This window comes from Macaca nemestrina, chromosome 2 (assembly GCF_043159975.1).
Source record: "Macaca nemestrina isolate mMacNem1 chromosome 2, mMacNem.hap1, whole genome shotgun sequence".
Lineage (NCBI taxonomy): Eukaryota > Metazoa > Chordata > Mammalia > Primates > Cercopithecidae > Macaca > Macaca nemestrina.
In genome coordinates, this window is record NC_092126.1 from 6,669,701 (window position 1) to 6,685,495 (window position 15,795).

Below are 15,795 nucleotides of genomic sequence, written 5' to 3' on the forward strand. Positions count from 1 at the left end.
TAAAAACATAGCAGAGAGTTTGAATACTGATGGAAAAAAATTATTCCGCAAATTGGTAACATAGATAATTCAAAAAGTAAATATTTTTTAAAAATCCAAATGAGAACATAGTAAAATACCAAAGACAAAATTAAAAGCAGTCAGTGACAAAATACAGACTAACTGTAAAAGGTCTATTAGATATTGGCAACAATAAAATTTAGAATATAATGTAATTACATCATTACAGTGATTAGCTAAAAATATTTTAAAATAATCTTGGAAAATCTATGCCCAGTGAAATTATCTTTCAGTAATGAGGATAAAATAAAAGTATTTTTAGGGACACACAAAGTAAAAACATATACTACCAATAAACTCTAAAAGAACTTCTAGAGAAATTCTTTAAGAAAATCAATTCCAAAGGAAGGTCTGAGGTTCAAGAAAAAATACTGAACGAAGAAAATGATATTATATCAGTAAAACTAAAGGCAAAAATTAATTATATTAAACAACAGTAATAGTTTAAAAATTAATCAATTAACATATATATAAAACCTGACCAAAAAGTAAAATAGTGGCAAGTGAGAGGAATTCTTATAGGAATAGATTCAATATAATTCTTCCTGTTAGCTTTAGAATTTATTAAAATGTATATATTAATTTTAAAAATTATAGAAAAGCTACTAAAATATAGATTTGATATAAATTCTAAACCAGTAGGTGGAAAAATTACAATGACTGAAAAAAAGGAGAAAGAAAAAATACCCTCAAATGGATGGACAGAATTTATAAACGAATCATAATCAATGTAGGGCTGAAGTAAATATTGTATTAAAATAAAAGTAAAAATTGTCACACTGTATTTTAAGAATATATTTTTAAAAGTATTTCTATAAAGAAGAGAAAAAACACATGACGCAAATTCAAGCAAAATAAATATATTGGATGTGTCTATATTAATATCAGATAAAAGGTACTTTAAATCAAAATACAAATAAACAGAGTAATCAGACATTGAGAAAAGATTCAATTCACCAGAAAGATTATAAAATTGAATGCAATTAACAACAAAGTTTCAAAACTTATAAAAAAGAAAAATTATGGAATCCCAGGAAAATGAAAAATTTATCATCATGAGAGGTTTTAACATATCTCTATCAGATATTAATGAAAAAATAAGAGATTAAATTAATAAGTGGAGGATTTGAAAAATTCAGTAGAATTTTCTGTGTCTTTTTTCCCCCCACTCCCTCTAGAAATCCAGTTACAATGATTCTAACGGAATAAATGGAATTAACCTATCATCCAAAAATAATGGGAGACATTACCTATAGTGGATGAGTTAATTTAACACATTATGGAAGACAGAATGTGAAAGTGATGGGAGACACAGAATCACAGAAGTAACAGACTAAACTATATATAAGGGAAAATGTACAGGGAGAAAGGAGATCATTTTCCAGACAGAAACCCAAAGATGTGCTAGCATAAAAGTTCACAGGTACAGAGAAAGTCCAACAGAAAACAGGAAGTTAGAGACTCTCTAAAAACCTGCCTCTGACTTAAAAATAAATTAAAAGTCTTTCATTATACTTCTGTAACTATACATTTTCTCCATTTTTAGAAACAGTTAACCTAAAAAAGATATGCAGGAAAAGCATACTGTGAACAACATGATGATAATTTTTAAAAAACATTTCATGAAAATAGAAAAAAAGACACTGCTCACAAAACTGTAGCTCATACAACTGTCCTTTACCCTTTTGCTAGCTAGATATGCTGAGGCAGAAAATTACAAATCCACATTTCCTTGCAACTAGTTATGTGAATATAAAATGGAATCTGTACATTCTTTTTTCCATGTGTCTTTAAAGTAACACTGCAGCCAGTGGCATCTTCTTGATCAGCTGTGGTTTTAGAAATAGTACTCCTATGTACTATCTTTTCAAAACTCAGAACAGTTTTGCCTTGTTCTGGGTGACAGCCCTGAAGGCCTAATCTACAACCTAGACTGGCAGTACTTTTAGTGATTTTCTGACTTGCCATATCCTTTAATCAAATTCCTTCCTTCTTAAAGTACTTGTAGAATTTTCTGTTCACTATAGTTATTCCTGACTGATAAAGGTATCCACTATCATTGCTTCTCACTAACTTTTTTTATTTGAATATCTTAGCCAATACAATAAGATCAGAAAAAAGAAATAAAAAATATGAGTAACAGAAAGGAAGTAAACTATTATTAGGTGCAAATAATATGATTGTGTATATCTATGTCCATTAAATCAAGCTTGTTCATTGGGTGGTGTAAAATCCTCATTCTCACTCAATTTTGTCAGTAAGATCAATTACTATAAAAGGAGGGCATATTAATGACCCCATTTTAGTTTTATACTTGCCTACCTGTCCTTGTAGTAGGGATCACTGCAACTCAGCAGAAATATGATTTAGAGTGGTCAGAGTATTTTGATAAAAATACTTTGTTGCCAACATGGTGAAACCCCATCTCTACTGAAAAATACAAAAATTAGCTGGGCATAGTGGCAGGCACCTGTAATCCCAGCTCCTCGGGAGGCTGAGGCAGGAGAATCACTTGAACCCAGAAGGCGGAGGTTGTAATGAGACGAGATGGCACCACTGCACTCCAGCCTGGGCAACAGAGTGAGACTCCATCTCAAACTGAATAGACAACAACAACAACGCAACACTTTGTTTTTAATTGTCTGAGCTTTTTTTTTTTTTTTTTTTTTTTTTTGAGATGGAGTCTTGCTCAGTCTCGAAGGCTGGAGTGCATTGGTGCCATCTCTGCTCACTGCAACCTCTGCCTCCTGGGTGCAAGCGATTCTCCTGCCCCAGCCTCCCGAGTAGCTGGGATTACAGGAACCTGCCACAACATCTGGCTAATTTTTGTATTTTTGGTAGAGACGGAGTTTCACCATGTTGGCCAGGCTGGTCACAAACTCCTAACCTCAAGTGATCCACCTGCCTCAGCCTCCCAAAGTACTGGAATTACGGATCTGAGACACTGCTACTGGACTGTCTGAATATAAAAATTGGTCTTGGTACACCATTTTGGATTATTTTTTTTTCTCAACTTTTTGAAAATGTTATTCTATGTTTGGGTTGCCATTGTTTCTATTAAGAAGTCAGCTAGCAATCTATTATTTGTTAATAGCAATCTTTTTTTTCTCTCATAAGTCTTTTATGAACATTGCCTTTTTAATTATTTAGTTTTATTACAGGAATTATATTTTGTGTATCTTACTATGATTCATTTGGTTTTCTGAATCTAATGATTGGTGTTTTGTAAAAAGTTATGGCAAATTTTTTAGGCATCATTTGTTCAAATATAGCTCTCTCCATTTCTTCAATTTTTAAAATTCAGGTGATTCAATTACGTTAGATTTTCTGATTCTCTTCTTTATGTTTCCTAATGTTTCATGCTTTCTATTTCTTTGTTTTTCTGTTATATAGTCTGATTAAGTTCCTGAATATATTTTCCAGTGCATTCTTTCCTCAGTTGAATTAAAACTACTGATAATGCCACATATTGAACTATTTAAATGATTTTATTTTTCACTTTCAGAAATCTTATTTAATATTTTTTCAAAGACATTTTGTCATTTTCATTATCATATATTACTTTATGTTTTTAAACTGCATTAACAAATTTGATTTTATGTCTATCAAATATTGAAAATGTTTTCTCTTTCTATCCAATGTCAAGTTGAGACAGAAATTCCTCATACCTATTCTGGATATGAAATTTGTCCGTTGTCCTCTCTACTTCTTGAGGTCATTAAAATCTAAGCTCAGATGTCTTTGGTTTGGCAAATACCCTGAAGTAACCACCTGTTTCAGTTCTCTGCTTATAACTCTGAGTTTCTACTTTCTATTATTTTTTGGCATCTAAAAATTTCTATCTTTCTTGCAAGATTGTCTGTGTTTTGAGAGGAATGGGTTTGTAAGAATATTTTATCTAGCAATTGCAATTGATTTCAACAAGAGTTTGTTCAGTTATCGAACTGTTTGTTCATATCAGTTTGTTCATACCATCTGAAACAAGAATTGATTTTTTCTTGTTTATTACTTCTTTCCCCAAATGGAATGAGGTAAAAGGAAAGTCTGGTACTTGGCCTGTCTTAATCAGCATTATATCTTGTGCATATAAAACAGTTTCTGATATGTATTAATATTTATTGAGTAAATACAAATTATGAGTACCTCTAGTTCATTTATTTTAATATTTATTTGCATTTTATGATTTCAATAAAATACAGAAAATTATTAACAATTACTATAACCTCTAAGTGTATTTACAATACTTTTATGTATTTCCTCATTTTTCAACTGTGAGTATGCATTAGTTTTTAGTAAGAAGATATTTTTTAAGAATTAAATATGTCATATGATAAATACATTTTAAAATTGCTAACTACCCAAAGAAAAAAAGTTACAGGTAATAAAACTACAAGTTAACAGTAGCTATCTATGGGTGGTAAAGTATAGGTTGTTTGTTTTTTAAAATTTATTCCATCTTTAAAATGTTCTATAATTATATATTGTTTTCAATAAACAAAATGTTTATTTTAATTCAATAGACACTCTGGATGGCCTAGAGGCAATTATTTTCTTTAAAATCCTATGTAAAATTTAAACATCTATTTTTAAACTGAAATATATTAATTGATTAATATATGTCTGACTAATGCTAAGTACCTTATGTATATTGTATCCATTTTTACAAGCCAATAAAATCTTTTATGCATAATGAAATTAAATACAGTTAAGGAACTTTTCATGGACATACATGTGTGTAAAAGATTGTAATAGCAGATAAACGACAACTGCCAGGGAAGACATAGAGCTGAAACCCTTTGTCTGTGACTTTTATGGAATGTCAAAGCCATGTCTTTAAATATTGGCCTAAACTTCCTCACCCCCTATGAAGAAGTAGTGTTCTCATCTATGAAACATCAATGGAATTTCATTAAAGAAGCAGTACTCTGGCTGTATTAGTTTGCTAGGGCTGCTATAACAAACACAGACGGGGTAACATAAGCAACAGAAATTTGTGTCCTCACAGTTCTGGAGATTAGATGTCTGAGCCCAAGGTGTAAGCAGGGTTGGTTTCTTCTGAGGCCTGTCTCCTTGGCTTGTAGATGGCCACCTTCTTGCTGTATCCTGACATGGTATTTCTTTTGCGATCATCATGCACCACGGCTGCCTCCCCGTTTGTCACTCTCCTCTAATAAGGACATCAGTCATAGTGAATTAGGACCTACCAGAATCACCTCATTTTAACTTAGTTACATGTGTAAAGCTCGTGTCTCCAAATATAGTCATATTTTGAGATACTGGGGGCTAGGACTTCAACATATAAATATTTAGAGTAAGATAATTCAGCCTATAACACAGCCATACTGAAAGTGGGCAAAAATGTAGTTCTATGTTAATAATAGTGCTCTATAATAACTTGAAGCTAAAAAAGACAAAATCCTTGCAACTCTGTAGAATACAGTCTCTGATTAATACATACGGATATTTCTGGCTTGATTATGTTGGCATTTTCCCAATATATGGTTAAAATTTGTTGTCATGAACATTTGTTATAATTTAGTAGTTAAATTCAACAAGGAGCTATTGTGTTCCAAGTACCATGGGACATTTCTAGTAAGAATCCCTGATGCAACACCAAAGAGGCTTACGATATTACTAGTGTGGGAAGAGGAACCAAAAAAGATGTATATTAACTATTGTAATAGCAGAGAAAGCACTCAATAAATGACAGCTGTCAAGTAAATTATATAGGTGAGATACACAGTACATTGGATTTTAAAAGATTTCATTTTAGGGGCAATATAATATCAGTGTGCTTATTATTTTAATTGTGTGGTGGTTTGCGTGGACCCTTTTCCTCTCTGATTTAAGCATATGAGGTAAACATCAACATAGCTTTTGGGAAGACCATTGTTTTGTTCAGACATTATTAAAATCTATTTGAAAACATTTAATGTTTTTGTGGTATCTGATCATGTGACAAAGAAGGAGCTGCTTTATAAATTAATCTTATAGAATAAAGTAAGATTTCTTTTAGTATCTCTTGAAAAAAATAAATAAGAAGGAAAATGATTTCAGTCACATAACTAATATATCAATGCAAAAAATTCAAGGGTAAGATGTTATGGTTTTTAGAGATACAAAAAAGCAACAAAAGCTAGATAACTAAAGTAAGTGCAAGACACGATATAAAAATAGAAGGGAAGGATTACAAATTAGTATTTTAAACAAGGGTAACATTGTCTCTCAAAATTTGTCTCAAATGGTGTGCTTGACAATGTCTTAATCGCATAAGTATCAATGCTTAAGCAATCGAAGATGCCAATAAATTCTAAATCTCAGGGAAATTTCTGAGAAGCTGCCAGTGGAACTCTCATAATATGCATAATCTATTTGAGATTTAGTCGGTTGACAGAAATCAACTGATATAGAGAGGTCTATTTTATTATACCTATATGCCTGCTTTCCTACCTTATATCCTCCTTTGATTAATGCTATTGTGATTCTTATGCTTTAGAACAAAACAGAAGAAATCTATGTGTTTTTTTGTACTTTAAAAGCAGTGGTTCTTAAATTGAGTAAAAGACCCCTTTAGGAATTTAACAGAAGCTTAGACTTTTAGAAATATTTATTCATTGACTTATTCCTTCAATACACATGTTGAATTCCAATTACATGTTAGGTATTATTTGAAGTATTATGAATACAGCAACGAAGTGAAAGATAAGATATCTTATATTATAGTAATAGGAACAAGGCCAGTCAAAAATAAAATAAAAAGATTATTGCAGGTTGTAATAATGTAATGAAGGAAATAAGCAGATTAATCAGAGATGAGACTAACTGTAGGATAACTGTTGTAGCTAGTGCTTCAAGGAAGCTAGTGCATCTCTGAGAATTTTATCTTTGAGCTGAAACCTGAAAGGTGAGGAGAACTCCAGGCAGAGGGAAGAACAACTTCAAGCACCCGGGGATGAGAAGGACTGGATATATTCAAGAAACAGAAAAGACAGCTGCAGTCATACCATAACGGGTAGAAGAAAAAGTACAAGCATGGAGCTTAAGTAGGGACCACAGTGTTTCAAGTCTGGAAGACAGCAGTAAGTAACCTGGGTTTAAACTAAAGCTTAATGAGGTGCTTCTGATAGTGTATAGGCATAATCCTATTAACATTTCAAAAAGATAGCTCTCTTTGTTGTGTTGAGGGTCAATAGAAGCAGCAAGAAGATCATGAAGTAAATGATTTTAATCCATCAGACACGGGAGGATTGTAGCTGGGGGGTAAGGTGGTGGCTGTAAAAATGAATATAACTATAAATAGAACTGGAAAGATTTAGAACGGCAGAGATAACCATGTGATTTTCTGGATTTATTTGGAAGGTGAGACAAAGGAGTGATCAAGATAATGTCTAGTTTTTAGTCTGTAGCAAATATGTGATAGTGATGGTAGTTCCATATATAAAGAGAAAACAACCTGGTAGAAAAGAGAATCAGGGATTTCTGTTTTGCATTTATTGAGACATATAGATACATAATAATACATATGTACAAAAAAACCTCAATAGGTCTACAAAACAACTGCTAGAACTAATCAGTGAGTCTAACAAGGTTACAGGATAAAGGGTTAATATTAAAAATGCTTTGTACTTGTATATGTTGGCAGTAAATAACTAGAAAATAATAATTGTTCAAAATCCATTCACAATAGCACTAAAATTCATAAAATACTTAGATAAATGCAACGGAAAAAATAAAGATCTCACACTAAATATTATCAATATTCTTGTGAGAAATTGAAGGTCTAAATAAATGGGATGATAAATTACATTCAAGAATTGAAAGTCTCAATATTGTTAAATGTCAATTACTCAAAAATTGTCTATGCTTTCAATGCAGTTCCAATCAAAATCCCACAGGTTTTTTTGGCAAACTCTATAAGCTGATTCTACAATTTATATGGAAGTTCAAAGAACTTAGCATTACTTTGCTAAGCACTTTCTTTAACAGAAGAACAAATTTAGAATAATTACCATACTTGATTTCAGCACAAAATAAAGCTTACAGAAATCAAGACACGTTAGGAGTGGCAAAAGTTTAAAGATACAGAGGGATGGGACAAAGTCACAAGTTCAGAAATAGACCCACACATATTTAATTGATTTTTTTACAAAGGCGCTAAGACAATTCAATAATCAAAGAAAATACTTTTCAATAAATATGACTAAAACAATTAAATTTCTAAATGGAAGTAAGATAAGAGATTCGTATCTCATGCCATAGAATGGAAATTGATTACAGACTTAGATGTAAATCCTAAAGTTATAAAATTCCTAGAGAGGTTAAGAAACGTTTTCTTAGAACACGAATATTATTAACCATTACAAAAACATTAATCAACTGTTTAATCCAAATTTTTGCTCCTTGGAAGCACAGGTAACAAAATCAAAAGGCAACCCACAGACTGGGAGATAATATTCACAACACATATACCAGATGATCTAGAGGACCCTTAAAATTCAAAAATGAAAAATGGAAACACTGTATAAGAGGTTCTGTCAATTGAAATATGGAAAGTAAAAGCAATAAAACATACAAAGTTAGGAAATAGGAAGTAAAACTCTCCCTTAGGGAGATAAAACTTTGCATATGCAAAACATAAACCCAATAAGTTTACGTATTCACCAACGCTTGATTTTTTTTCAGTCTTTAATCCTAGCCATTCTGAAAATGCATAGCGCCATTCATTATGGCTTTAATTTGCATTTCACTGATGACTAATGATGTTCAGAATCCTTTCAAGTGCTTAGTGGCTATTTGTATATCTTCTTGTCTGATGTGTCTGTTCAAATCTTTTGCCCTCTAATACACTGCTAGTGAGAATTACAGGCAATTGTAAAGGTGGGGTCACTGTAGAAAGAGAAAGTGTTGGAAGCATCCAGGGTTATTTTTCACAAAACAAAACCAAAAACAAAATTAAAACAGGTTAAGAAAAAAGAAATTCCTTTATATCCCAGCTCAAATATAATCTTTGTTTTCATTTCTTTGCCACTCATCTTTTCCACAAAATTACAAAGTGCATTCCCTGTTCTATCTTTTAAATACCTACTATGTGTCATCATCTTGCTAATCAACATAGTTAAAAGCAGTAGCCAAGACAGTGGGTCCTGGCTGATTTGGGACTTAGAATCTGTATGTTTTCAAAATACATAGTTGATATTTCTATTAGAGCACATGTATGGTATTTTACACTTAGCATTTGTCTGTCTTCCCCATGAGGTTGCTCGTTGACTACTGAAAGGTTATATGTTAACTTGTTTTATTCTACAACACCCAGCATAGTTCTTTGCACACACTAGGTACAGGGAAAGAAGAAGGAGGAAGGGAGGGAGGGAAGAGGAAAGAGGAAAATGATAATCCATTTGGTTTACTCTTTTATTTATTTGAATACTTCTCAGAATCTGAGATAAACAATGTTTCTATAAGATTATGAAGCCAGCACTGTTTAAAGAAAAATAAATCTCCCCAAAATCTACTGTTGGACATTGAGTTCATATTGAGGTATAATTATCCAGTTAATTTGACATTTATCTGGAAGACTGGCTACCCAGCTGAAAGCCAGTTTAGACAATATTCGCAGCTATTTCATGGAGATTTGCACAAGTGCTCATTTGTGCCTGCATGTGTGAAATTCCTGCTGTGAAACTGACTTCAGGACCAGATTTCAAGATCAATCTGTTCCATGTGCAACATCCCAGCTAGAGTACTGTCTTCTGAAGTCAGTCTTTCAGCCAAGTGCTTAAGTGAAGGAGGCTAATCGCTTTAGGTTGAATACCTGACTTAGGCCCCTCTCAGCCTACAAAACCGGAGCTAGCAACATGGACTGCCTGTGAATTCCATACCATGGTTACACACAAAACCCAACGCCTGAGTCTGCTTTGTGAACCCTTCTTAATATTCCCAGAAATATTCTCTTTTGAGGTGATATAGTTTGGGTATTTGTCGTGTCAAAATCTCATGTTGAAATTTGATCTCAGTATTACAGGTGGGGCCTAGTGACAGGTGTTTGAGCCATGGGGCACATCCCTTTTGAATGGCTTGGTGCCCAGATCATGAGTCCTTGTTTTATTGGTTCCCCCGAGACCTGATTGTTAAAACAGTTTGGCAACTTTCTCCTCCTGCCTCTTTCTCATGCTCCATCTCTCAATATGTGGCATGCAGGCTCCTCATTTCTTGGGTCATGATTGGAAGTTTCCTGCAGTCCTCAGCAGAGGCAGACGCTGGCACCATGTTTCTTGTACAGGCTGTGGAAGCGTAAGCCAAATACACCTCTTTTATTTATAAATTACCAGCCTTAGGTATTCCTTTATGGTAAGGCAAAATGGACTAAGACATTTGGTGTTCTGGATTTAGTAAGAGAGAGAGGATCTGCTGCAGCACATTCCTGACCACTGGTATATGAGAGTTTTACAGTGTTGCCTCAAAATTAGAATCATAACCAAAACAGAAAAAACCAGGTAGCCACAGCTTCAGAAATCAAAAAATACAGAGAAAATACTACTACTAATAAAAATAACAACAACAATAATTTTCTTTACTTTATAATGTTCTAATCAAATATATAAATATAAATTCATAAGATCAAAACATTCTATTTTTTATGCAAAGGAAGTGCTGCTAGGAGAGCAGAGAAGCATTTAAGTCATAGTAGGGCAGCAGTTCAGAGCTAGAACAATCATTTTTTCCCGAGTTTAACTTCATTTTAAAGATGAAGAAGGAAGCTTGAAAGAGATTAGAAATTTTATTGTATTATATAAATCATTAAAAACACGATCTTTACTACAGAAACATTAATAGTGATTTGACCAGTAAAAGGGACAGGCTAAACTAGTTCTGCAAGAGAGGTTAACCTGGGTTATACTTTTTTTTCTCTAAAACCTTTTCCACTGCTGTTTCCTCTGCCTGGAAACATATTTTTTTAGATACGTACATAGCTCAATACCTCACCTCTTTTATGTTCCTGTTCACCAAATGTCACTTCACTGGGAGGACTTCTCTAATCATCTATTGTAAAATTGCAACCCCGGCCGGGCGCGGTGGCTCAAGCCTGTAATCCCGGCACTTTGGGAGGCCGAGATGGGCGGATCACGAGGTCAGGAGATCGAGACCATCCTGGCTAACACGGTGAAACCCCGTCTCTACTAAGAAATACAAAAAATAGCCGGGCGAGGTGGCAGCGCCTGTAGTCCCAGCTACTCGGGAGGCTGAGGCCGGAGAATGGCGTGAACCCGGGAGGCGGAGCTTGCAGTGAGCCGAGATCCGGCCACTGCACTCCAGCCTGGGCTACAGAGCGAGACTCCGTCTCAAAAAAAAAAAAAAAAGAAAGAAAAAGAAAAATTGCAACCCCATCACTTTCTATTCCTTTTCTCCATTTTTCTCACTTTATAATGCTTATCACATTCTAATATCATACTTCGCATGTATTTCCTTACCTGTTTATTTTCTGTTTCCTCCTCTAGTATGTAAATGCCGATGGCAGGAACTTTGTCTTCCTGGTGCCTTCTAACAGTGCCTGGCATGGATTAAACACTCAGTAATTGCATGGGGGATTGATGGATAGATGAGTTTTCTCAGAAGCTCATCAAAGTCAAGCTTCTCCTTGTACTCTATCACTATCTCCATATTGCCCCATGCAAACACACACACACACACACACACACACGGCACCTACATTAACACACATGCACATGCAACCACCACACATACACAAGAATTTTTGTCTTTACTAAATTCAGCAAGCTCTAAGCCGCAAGATCTCCACTAGGTTCTGCTAATTTGGGTGCAGTATGTTAAGGAAGGAAAATGGGCTCACGATTTGGTCATAGCCTTTAAAGAACCTATTGTCTGGTTATAATGAATTGGAGAAAAGTTCATCTGACACATTGACTGTTTACGATGTTTGAGGACACAGATATATAAACTACTATATTTTGCTGTATGGCACCTTGAAAGTCTGGAAAGCTTTCAGGAAAAGGGAAATGAGCAGCATTCCAACCAGTAAACAAACATGTATAAAGGCATTCCAGATAAAAGAATCTATGCAAAAAATGACGTAAAGGAATGAGAAGGCAAGGCATGTACAGAAACAATGTCCAGCTTCCTAAAGGACTGAATACAGCAGGGGCAAGTGCACTGAAAGAACATGTTGGTTCCAGTTTGTGGCATGATTTGAATGCCATTGGTAAACATTTGGAATTTATTCTCTTGGTGATGGGAAGCTATCGATGGTTTTGCTTGGGGGAGAAACGTTAAACAGCGATCTTAAAATCTTTAATATCAGGCATCATGCTAAAATGTAATACACATAATCTTGCTTAAACCTTGCAATAAGTCGGAGAATAAGATTGTAAAATTGAGGAAACAGATTTTCAAAAAAGATAAATAAAATGAAAAGGTAAAACAGCTTGAAAGTACAAGAACTCGCTTAAAAACAGGTATCCTAATTTTGGGTTCCTGGTTTATTCCAGTTCACCTACCCGATTAAATCTGCTATTTAAAATATTTCTTTGGGACCATTATTTATGAGATCCTCTATTGAAACAAAAAATTCAGTTGTAGAGTTCATATAGGAGTTTTCTGCAAAAAAAGAAAGAAAAAAACATGAAACAACAAGGGCCTGAACTAGAAAATGGGATGGAAATAAAAGGGCAGATGAGATAGGTTGTGTGAAGTTATTACACAGACAACTGGACAACTGGGTATTTTCCCTCTGGGCTAGTTTAATTTTGAAGAAGAAAATAAAAACTAAATTGCATTTTATTATTATTTATTTATATGATCAACTAGCTTAAGGGAAGAAAAATTAAAATATCAGTAGAATATAAAACCAAGTGCCAATAAGGCCTTTTAAAAGAATGGATACTATAATATCATTTCTTCTTTCTTTTCTGAAAACAAACAAGAAATAAAAGCTTTCAATATTTTTAGGTTTTCAAATCCACCCACTTACACCTGTTCAGAAACATCTGTTTTCCTATAAAATAGAGACCAGAAAAAAACAAAAGGCCAACTAGTAACAACATATGGTGAAGAGAAAAAACTTCTTTGTTAGTTTATTTAGTTTTTGTTTGTTTGTTTGTTTGTTTGATTTTTAGAATATATCTTTAAAACTAAACTGCACATGATTGATTAGGTATGAATGTGGGAATCTCCCCCATTATACTTTGGATTCCTGGCACTCCCTTATTTGTTAATGTCATTAGTGCATCACTTATTTTCATATGGTTTTACAGATATGTGGTTATTCTGGGTATTTCATGGTGTTAATTTACTAAGATTTGGATATATAGAGAATACATTCCATTATCTTAGAATACAGCTAAAACTCCTGACATCTTTTATTTTGGAACTGCAAAGACCTTAAGCACGTCTGAATTAATTATAATCTAGCACAACAATGAATCTTAGCAAGGTACTGTCTGGCAAAGAAGATGATACATTTGACTTGAGAAATAAATAAAAGAGACAAGCCGTACTTAAGAAGGGAAGAGACTATTCCAGACAAAGTTAACAATAAGGGAGAAGATTCTGAAACCAAAACAAGCCTGGAATTTTCAATGAATAGAAAAAAGTCCAGTGTGTCTGAAGCCAGAGGAGATGAAAGAAACAGTGAAAGAGGAGCTTGAAAAGAAGGCAGAAAAAAGATCAGGCTTGCTTTGGAGGCCACGAAGAAAATATTCTTTCTATTTACAATGGGAATTCATTGGAGTGTTTTAATTAAGAGAGTAACAGATCCAATTTACATTTTAAAAAGTTTACACTGATGTCTCTAGATAATGAAAGTGGGAGTGCAGGGATTGAAGCAAGGACACCAGTTAAGCAACTTTAACAAATCCAGATAAGAAATAATTGAAGTCTTGGGCTGGAGCATTGGAGATGATAGGAAGTGTTCATAGTTAGGATACAGAGTAGAAGAATAACAGATTTGGGTATAAATGAGCACAGAGTTTATGTCACTGAATTTATATTCAATTAGTCTATGTTGTGTAGAATTTATTTTTAAAATAACAAAGAATAATCAATGATATTTTTAACAATGATTAAATGAATAAAGCTAAAAATTGGAATTTCTCTATTTGGTACACAATGGTTTTTAGAATCAGGCTATTAAGCCATTTAATTTAATTTAATTTAATTTAATTTTTTGATACAGGGTCTTACTCTGTCACCCAGGCTAGAGTGCAGTGGCACAATCACGGCTCACTGTAGCCTTGACTTCCCAGGCTCAGGTGATTCTCCCACCTCAGCCCCAAGTAGCTGGGACTACAGGCATGTGCCACCACATCCAGCTAATTTTTATATTATTTGTAGGGTTAGGGTTTTGTCATGTTGCCCAGGCTGGAATAAAGCCATTTTAATTCATAAAAGGACACTGACAATATACCATTTATACCAAACACAATTGTTTATTCACATGATTTATTTTTTATAAAACTTCTGAATATCTTACTGTGTCATTTATCTGCTCTTAAACTTGTTGAATTATGTTATTATAGCAGAGGTTTTATTTAAGGAACCTGTCATATACAAAAATTTCAAGAAAAAGAGGTAATTATGCAAAGAAATGTATAAGAGTTAATTTTCAGTGTACATGAGACTTTGGTTTTTCTGTACACTAGTAAAATATAACTGAATCATTTAATAGTAAACATGGCCAATACTTCCAAGCCTAATTTCAACTAGAGAAATGCCTATTTGGTTGGAATTGTGTGAACAGTTTACATTTTCTGCTAAAATATGTCCAAACTCAAGTAGTGTTTGTATAATGAGATAGTCTACCTTAAGCACTAATAATGGTTTGCTGCATGATCATCACACTAACAATGTGTTGTCATTTATCATACCTGCCATTGACGGAACTCTAAGAATTTCACAAACAGCCCCTCATTAATCTATTCATCTAGCTCCTTTCTCCTTCAAAGCTTCTAAGCTATTTAAGAAATTATGTAGCAACTATGGGAAAGAGATTTTGGAACATTCAATGAAAAAGAAAGGACTGAAACAGGGTTTCAGGGTTGCAAAGATGTAAATTCCATGTGAAACAATCGGGAGAACTGACACAATTATATATAATTATATATTATATAAGATATATATTATATAGATAAGATATATATAAGATATATATTATAGATAAGATATATATAAGATATATTATATAAGATATATAAGCTATATACATATATGTATATATTAATATATATAAGATTATTATATATATAAATTCAGTGACATAAACTCCGTGCTCATTTATACCCAAATATATATATATATATATATATATATAAAATCAATTTCTGTTTTTTTAATGGGAAACACTCTAAATATTTAGATCAAGTTCTTCATTTTAAAAATTGAGCATCTCTGTCTAGTTTCTTACTCATCTGTTTTCCCTGGCAGTTTGGAGCTTACTGAAGACCTGGGGGTCTGTCACACTAAAACAAATTATGTATTGCACCAGCACTATATAATTATAGCTAAAGATTGTTTCCCAGGAAACTAAATTTGATGCTATATTCATATACAATATACTCAGTATTCTAAAATATTCTGAAATATTATTTATACTGTTGAATAATAAAGCATAAAGCCTACTCTGAATATCTTAAATAGGTATATGTTCTGATTGATTGGCATAAAATGTTAGACTAGTTAGAATGTAATTGTTCTTTAATTTTATAATCTATAGATCTACTTATT

General features: G+C 33.2%; 1 long non-coding RNA gene across 2 annotated transcripts in view; it reads right to left on the bottom strand.

The window, feature by feature from the left end:
- Positions 1-8,318: 8,318 nt before the first annotated feature.
- LOC139361829 (uncharacterized) overlaps positions 8,319-15,795 on the bottom strand; it is a 29,174-nt gene continuing 21,697 nt past the window's right edge. For both annotated transcript variants that reach the window (XR_011619531.1, XR_011619532.1), the window contains exons 4-6: positions 12,573-12,672; positions 11,529-11,608; positions 8,319-10,340 (exon numbers count right to left, since the gene is read on the bottom strand). This is a non-coding gene — a long non-coding RNA (uncharacterized lncRNA). The remainder of the gene's footprint in view (positions 10,341-11,528; positions 11,609-12,572; positions 12,673-15,795) is intronic.